Here is an 8,741-nt window from a genome sequence, read left to right on the forward strand (position 1 = left end):
GAACTATCACCACCACAACAGATGTGCCAAAAATGTGGGAAATACCATGAAACCTCAATTCTGCACAAAGAACTGCAAAAAATAAGAAATTCTGAGAGTAAAATAGTTTGATGCAAGAAAGGGCACACTAATTGATTATCTAATACTAAATAATCAGCTTAAACCATCTTCTCAATAAAATATTATAAAAAGGAATGTAAATCTATATTTCAAAATTAAAATGATATTTTGTTGTTAAATCTGTGTTTTTAGCATTTCCTGTATGTCTGTACTGTACTTGTTCTCTCTGTCCTCTATCACCTCGCTGCCATCCCTATCACCCTCCCTATAAGGACTCTATAGTCCAGAAAACCTTGAATTCAGAGAGACTGCCAGGCTGTGAAATAGAGGAGGATGGGGAGGGGAACACCCATATAGAAGGGGAGGGGCAGGGAATAGGGGTATGTTTGCCTGGAAACCTGGAAACCGGGAAAGGTAATAACAATTGAAATGTAAATAAGAAATATCCAATTTAATAAAGATGGAGAAAAAAGATTATCATCTTAAAACATTAATTGTGTATAATGATTCTGAAAGATAAAAACTCATATATTAATATTAGAATAGAAATGAAGCTATAATGTTATTAAAAATTCCAAATGTAAATATCAAATGCTGACTACTGTTTTTGAAGCATTTGGAAATACAATACCACCTTTGCAATTATTTTCTAATAAAAAAGCAAAGATATAGATGAATTCTGTTAACAGTCACTGAAATGCAGAACTGTGGTGTTCTGTTTCTCACCCTCACACATTTTCATCATTACCTTTCACTTACATGAGCTGCCTTTTATAATTATATTGAACTGAATTAACAAAATAATCAAAATGATAAGACACCTAGGTTTTTTCCCCATCACCTCACTGATTTTCAATGTTACATAGTCATTAGTTTCTAGTAATGACTAACACACAAGAAATTGATAATAGTTTAAACCTATTTTGTATCTTGAGAAGCTATAAGTTTCAGTATGGAGGCTGTGTCTCTATTTATTTTGTTCTATTACTCCCTAGACATATGATAATAAATTTTCTTCTACTCTTTCTTATGTCATAGTAGTGACAAAATTATCAGCTTTGTGTGGCAGGAAAATATACTGCCAATTAAAGTTGTTTGTGTTAATGGAACACTTTTGTTTATGGCTTTGTGCTTTCAAAATTCAAAAGCACAGAACACAGTTCTAAATCAGTTTCAAAATCAATTATATAGGATTGCCAAGTGCCCTTTCATTCAACTTTCATTACAACTTTATTGATTGCCTCTGTTTGTATCATCTGAAATCCAAGATGTGTCATGAGATTAGCTTCACATTTGACCCAGTTGGTCTGGTCAAGTATGAGGCCAATCTTCTGAAAGAAAGATGGAAACTATTTATTTCTGTCCACTGACTTATCTGTGCTGAAATAAAATGGGATGTGCTTTAGTTGTGTGTGTGTGTGTGTGTGTGTGTGTGTGTGTGTGTGTGTGTGTGCGCTTTCTTTAAGTTTCTTTAGAGACCTCATCAAGCCAAACGGGATATTACAAAATTTAATTCGCTGTTCGAAGTCCTTATATTATTAGCAATAGATTGGCAATACTCACAAAATATAAAGTGGTAGAAGTGGGAAACAGGAAAATAATCTTAATACAATCCCTTTCATTCTGTCATAATTACAAAAAATAATTCTATGGAATATTTAGGAAAAATAATCACTTCACAATTTATCAGTCAAAGAGAGAGCAATAGTTGGAAAGAGCAGAGTCAGAGAGGAGGAGGAAGAGGAGGACAAGATGGAGGAGGAAGAGGAGGACGAGGAGGAGGAGGACGAGGATGAGGAGGACGAGGACGAGGACAAGGAGGACAAGGATGAGGAGGACGAGGACGAGGAGGACGAGGACAAGGAGGACAAGGACAAGGAGGACGAGGACGAGGAGGAGGAGGACAAGGAGGACGAGGACGAGGAGGAGGAGGACGAGGAGAATGAAGAGGAGGAGGAGATGCTTCATTAGATAGGGAATAAAAAAGGTGCTTCAAAGTATAGCTCTGTTCTTTCAGCAAAGAAATTTCATTTACACTTTAACAATTTCTTCCATAGTCAATGACTAGTGTGAATTAAATCAATACTGCTTGTCTTATTTTTTAACCAAAATTACATTAAACGTGTAATTTCTATAATACTAAGTTTTGATGCTAAATTTAAATGTTAATACTAAATTTAAAGTTTAAAATGGAAAAAAAGTAAATATTCAGATTAGAATTAAAGTGTGTCTTTATGAACCTCTTGGGCAAATTATCAGAACATGAAGCCTAGAAACCTACGAAGAGTAGTAATAATGTAGTGAGTGAGAGTAAAGCATGGAGAATTAATCAAACACTGTGTACGAAAATGTCTGATATAAGAAGATTAGAAACGGGCCAGGAAGCATAAAAATGATGAACTTCATTTACTCTTACCAAATACCATTTTAGTATTAATTTTCCTCTCCTCTTACATATTTTCCTGTTTTCCTTTCCTTCTTCATCTTCACATTTTCACTGTCTCCTCACTTTCTCTCTAACTGCTTTCTCTATCTACTCTAACTTTCCACTTTATCGCAATATTTCCTCACCTTTCATTCTATTTTTTCAGGGCTTCATGGTTCAGAAATGTTGTTTCTGCTCTCTCCCCTAGAGAATCCAAGCATAATTATTTGATAGATCAAATTCTTCCTGTTGTAGTTGCCAATATCAAAGTTTTTTGTCAGCTGTGATAACCTCGTTCTTTTGTGAAAGTTCACTTTCTTCTCCTCTTGAGCAATTTTTCAAAAATGCTTCAAATTCATGACTGGTTTGTCTAGTCATTTGACTGTGTCAGTGGCATTGGCTCGCAAGTGAAGTTTTCAGCATTCACCAAAAATATCTTTATGTTCCAAAAGGAAAAGTAGTATTGTCTGAAAGTCAAGTATGTTAGATTAGAATACCTATATTTTACTAACAACTGAGCTTCATGGATTTTGACTTGATGGTTTGTTGGGCTCTGATGTATGACTTAAATGGACATCATAACAATGGTTTCTCAGGAATTTTGTCTCTAAGACATCTGAAAAAGTTCTGAATTTCAAATTTTGTCCTATTATCACTGTGATATTTTTATAAACTATCATCACTTTTATCACCCCACTCCTAAATTTTATAAAAGTACAATTTCTGTACAAGCTGTTTCAGGAGGCTACTGAATATAAGTTCATTTCCCCTTATCTCCCTTTCCTTTCCTTATCTCCACTTCGTCGTATTTATTAAACTCTTAAAACTCTTCTAATCCAATAGAAAATTGTTCCATTTCTTTGCCTCTGCAGCCCCCCAGCATTACCAGAACTCTACACTGCTTTACACTACAAGGTTTTGCTGCCTGATTCTCTCCATAACTCTGAGTCCCCAAACAGGGAAAAGCCAGAAACAACGACTGCATTTAAAATTCCTATCTCATTTTAGTCCTTCTAAAGTCTTGACCACATACCCTTGTTACCACAGCACTTCCCAGGAAGTTTCAAAGTACCCCAGCTTTAGCTCTCCATAAGAGCAAGATATCCACACAGATGTTCATGAGAAGTAGTACGATTTTGAGACATTCCACTTTTGGAGGTTATGCTTGTAGCACTTGAGGAGAGACTGAATAATGAAAGATAAACTTGCATTGAGGCTTATACTCCAGTTTCAAGGTGTGAGGAGATTTAAGCAACAAAAATCATAATGCTTTCATGTCTTAATAGGCAAATTACTTATCACTGAATTTGGGAGGGTTATGATTAGATGATATTTTAAAATGAGTGAGAAATAGTAAATTAATTTAGTTACTATATTCAAGTTTTGTAGTCTAAATACAGAAAGTGGTAGGTGTCTATAATCTCTAACATATTAAAACTAAGTAAACTGATGCTAATATATAGGAAATGCTTACTTATTTTTCTGATATATGTAAATGACAGATATCTGCTCACTAAACAAATGCATTTAATGAATGTTATTTGCAGCTATTAAATAGCACACAATTTGTACTAATTTCTACCTTCTGATATTTGACCTACAAAAAATATCTATGGAGAATTGTTATGTGCTTAGTTATTTCACATTCATGAAGAAAACTATGATTCCTTGAGAGGTTTATAATCTTGAGTTTGAATCAAGGTAAAATACAGAAAATGCATAATAAGTACAGTAAATGAGAAAACTATACAATATTATAGGGATTACTAAGCATTATAGAAAATAGGAAAGGCAGAGGGACAAGGAAAAATAATTTTAGATGTGAATATAACAGAAAGAACTTTTCTTTTTAAATGATCAAAATGCAGTAACATGTTAGTGGAAGAAACATAGGGATGTGCAAGTCTAACCTAGTCTGGTACAGCACCAGAACAAGAACATCTGACTTGTATATGCACTTGAAATCTTATGGGATGAACAAACTATCAGTGAGAAGCCCACTTCTATATTTTGATGAACAGTATCTGGAGGTTGACAAGAAACAAAATTTTAGTAAACTCCATTTTCTTTCTAGGTTCTATTAAAATCATGGAAGTGTTCATTCATTTATTGCATACATTAATAAAATAGTGAAATCATCTATTCTTAAACATAAACTATGTAAGTGTAGTAGTTGGGGCTGGGATCCCTATGATCCATTGATTTCTGAACTGGGTTCTCTTGTGGTTTTCATTTGATCTAAAGGAAAGCTCCTTTGCTGAGGTGTTAGAAACACATTTATTTTTGGATATAATATTAAGAACAATATCCTGGTCCATAAAGTTTCATAATAGGTTCTCTTCTAAGATCCATGACATTCTTAACCCTTGATAGTTTACTAGTTCACTTAATACAAGGTTTCTAATACCACTCGAGTTGAATGAGCCTTAAGTCCGTTTTGATAGCTTTTGCTTACTGCCAAGACATAACACTATTGCACTGTTAGGGACATATTTGCCTTGTTGAATGTTGTTGTAATACATAGACATCATAGGCTTGGTAGGACTATTTATTGTTTTCCTCTATTCATAACATGCATGGTATTTTCATTTCTATGGAAATTAGACTGTAGGGAAGTGACTTTCAGGTTAAATACTAGTCATATTGTGATATGGTATCATAATATCCAGCTGAATACACAGACAAAAAATGCTCTAATTTAAAATGACATATATTGGGAACTTGCTACCCCCAATGAGATAGAGTGTCAATGCTATTCAAAGCAACTAGTCTCTTTAAACGTGGGCTCCAATGGGAAAAGTGATTACAGCTCACCATAGCACATGATGCATAAACCGAAGGCAAGACCACTAAGCAGGTGAAATGTTACTTGGAATTATGATTATAAACTAAATGAAAGAGAATTTGAATGAAGTTGAGTACTGAAAAGGATATAAAATTAACAAAGCAAGATGTAAAGTAAATAAATCCATATAGATAATAATCTCCAAGGAAGGGAGAAAGAAAATTTAAAATATATAAATATTTTTGAGGGTATATAAATACTAAATAATTAAATTTATGTCCTTTGACTTTAATACTTGAGGTACAAAGGCAAAAATATATAGGTTTCTTGTGAGTTCGAAAACAAACTAATCTACAGGGAAAATTTAAATTAGCCCAGGACACACAGAGAAACCCTGTCTCAATAGATACTACTACTACTACTACTACTACTACTACTACTACTACTACTACTACTACACTTCTACTACCACTACTACTACTACTACTACTACTACTACTACTACTACTACTACTAAGAAGGAGAAGAAGAAATTGTTTTAAATTATTTTATTGTTTTAAATTATCAAAATAAAATAAGTTCAGTGGTTATGGTGCATTCTCTTTGAAGGAAGTCAAAATAGAGTAGACCTAAATAAAAAAGAGGCTGCTACATTAAATCAGTTTATATTTTTAATAACTTCGAACAGCTGGACAAAAGACATGCTATTTGGGAAGAGAGGATCTAGGGATCTAGCATTGTGTCGGTAGGAAAGAAGAAAGGGATTTGGATCCCTTTGAAAATAATAAGGATCAGATTTAACAGAGGAAAACACACTGACTGCAGACAAGAGAAAACCAAGAAGACCAAACAAGCAGGTGATGGTTTTACAGACTCCTCCAGTTAGGGACAGCTCTGAAACAGATTGAGACAGGAAAATGTCTCCTACTAGAATTGCAGCTTGCATGGCAAATGAATCTTGCTGAATATAGAATTCTCATAACTTATTATTGCATGCTATTCCTTCATATGGCATGAGTGGAGATTTATGTTGCAATTTGGTCATATGATCAAACTCATTTTTTCTTCTATTTTTTTTAAATTGAAATTTTAATTTACATTTCAAGTGTAATCACCTTTCCCCAGCTTGCCCTCCAGAAACCTCTAATCCCATTCCCCCACCCTCCCATTCCCTCCTGACTCCCCTCCCTGACATTCCCCTACACTGGGAATCCAACCTTAACAGGACCAAGGGCCTCTCCTCCCATTAATGGCCAACAAGGCCTTCCTCTGCTACATATGCTGATGGATCCATAGGTCCATCCCTATATAATTTTGGCATGATGGTTTAGTCCCTCAGAACTCTGTGGCTTCTGGTTGGTTGATATTATTGTAGTTCTTTTTTTTTTTGGTCATTTCTGTATATTTTGTTATATAAAGTAAGCATAATTTCAAACTTGTTTTAATTTTTTTTTTATTAACTTGAGTATTTCTTATATACATTTCAAGTGTTATTCCCTTTCCCGGTTTCCGGGCAAACATCCCCCTCCCCCTTCCCCTTCCTTATGGTGTTCCCCTCCCAACCCTCCCCCCATTGCCGCCCTCCCCCCATAGTCTAGTTCACTGGGGGTTCAGTCTTAGCAGGACCCAGGGCTTCCCCTTCCACTGGTGCTCTTACTAGGATATTCATTGCTACCTATGGGGTCAGAGTCCAGGGTCAGTCCATGTATAGTCTTTAGGTAGTGGCTTAGTCCCTGGAAGCTCTGGTTGCTTGACATTGTTGTACTTTTGGGGTCTCGAGCCCCTTCAAGCTCTTCCAGTTCTTTCTCTGATTCCTTCAACGGGGGACCTATTCTCAGTTCAGTGGTTTGCTGCTGGCATTCGCCTCTGTATTTGCTGTATTCTGGCTGTGTCTCTCAGGAGCGATCTACATCCGGCTCCTGTCGGTCTGCACTTCTTTGCTTCATCCATCTTGTCTAATTGGGTGGCTGTATATGTATGGGCCACATGTGGGGCAGGCTCCAGTATTTTTAAGAAAAATAGGCAAAAAAAATCTATTAGCAATATATTTATGCGTTTTGGGTTTTGAAGGTCTCAGCTGTTCCTTTAAGATGATCCAGGAGTCAAGGTTGCCTGAGTGCAGGCTCTGCCTGCCCAAGGCAGCCTTGGGTCCACTTCTGTAAACTGGAAGGAAAACAAACCTTCTGGAATTTTTAGGCCATATGCACTGACCCATGTCTCACTGACTCCTACTAAAATGCTGTAGCATTTTGGGACAGACCCAAAAGACACAAACCCTAAATTATTATTATTGTAGTTCTTATTTGGCTGCAAACCCTTTCAGTTCCTTTAGTCCTTTCTGTAACTTATCCACTGGGGACCCCGTTCTCAGTTCAATGGTTGGTTGTGAACATCACCTCTATATTTGTCAGACTCTAGCAGAGCCTCTCAGGAGACAGCAATCTCAGGCTCCTATCAGCATGAACTTCTTGGTATCCACAATAGTATCTGGGTTACTTAACTGTATATGACATGGATCCCCCAAATGTGGAAGTCTCTGGACAGCCTTTCTTTCAACCTCTGCTCCACATTTTGTCTCTGTATTTCTGTCAGTACTTTTGTTCCCCTTCTAAAAAAGAATGAAGCATCCACACTTTGGTCTTTCTTCTGTAGCTTCATATGGTCTGTAAATTGTATCTTGAGTATTCTGTGTTTTTGGGTTAATATCCATTTATCAGGGAGTGAATACTAGGTGTGTTCTTTTGTGATTGGGTTATCTCACTCAGGATGATTATTTTCTAGTTCCATCCATTTGCCTAAGAATTTCATGAAGTCATTGTTTTTAATAACAGAGTAGTACATGAGGGAAAGGCAAATCAAAACAAACCTGAGATTCTACTTCCTACCAGTCAGAATGGCTAAGATAAAAAACTCAGTTGACAGCAGATACTGGCTGGAATGTGAAGAAAGAGGCACACTCCTCCATAGTTAGTGTGATTCCAAGCTGGTACAAACACTATAGAAATCAGTCTGTCAGTTTCCTAGAAAATTGGACATAGTACTACCTGAGGACCCAGCTACACCACTCCTGGGCATATACCTGAAAGTTTCTCCAACATATAACCAGGACACACATGTGCCATTATGTTCATAGCAGCCTTATTTATTATAGCCAGAAACTGGAAAAAAAACAGTTGTCCTTCAACAAAGGAATGAATACATCTACAAAATGGATCAAAATAACTTATAAGAAATGCACTTGCTATGACCAAACAAAAAGCAGGATATTATCTTTAATTGTTCGGTACACTCTGCACGTTTCATAGAAATGTCTTTATAGAAATAGATATATTGCTTGTAAGGTTTATGTATTACAGAGTAGAGGCTAAGAAAGCAAGATCCATCCATGAGGATGGTGGGACACATAATCCAAACACAGGCTGCTGTTTCCTCCTGAAACTTGATCCAGAACAGCTTCAAGAAAGGCTGCTG

This window comes from Rattus norvegicus, chromosome 5 (genome assembly GCF_036323735.1).
Source record: "Rattus norvegicus strain BN/NHsdMcwi chromosome 5, GRCr8, whole genome shotgun sequence".
In the NCBI taxonomy this organism is placed as follows: Eukaryota; Metazoa; Chordata; class Mammalia; order Rodentia; family Muridae; genus Rattus; species Rattus norvegicus.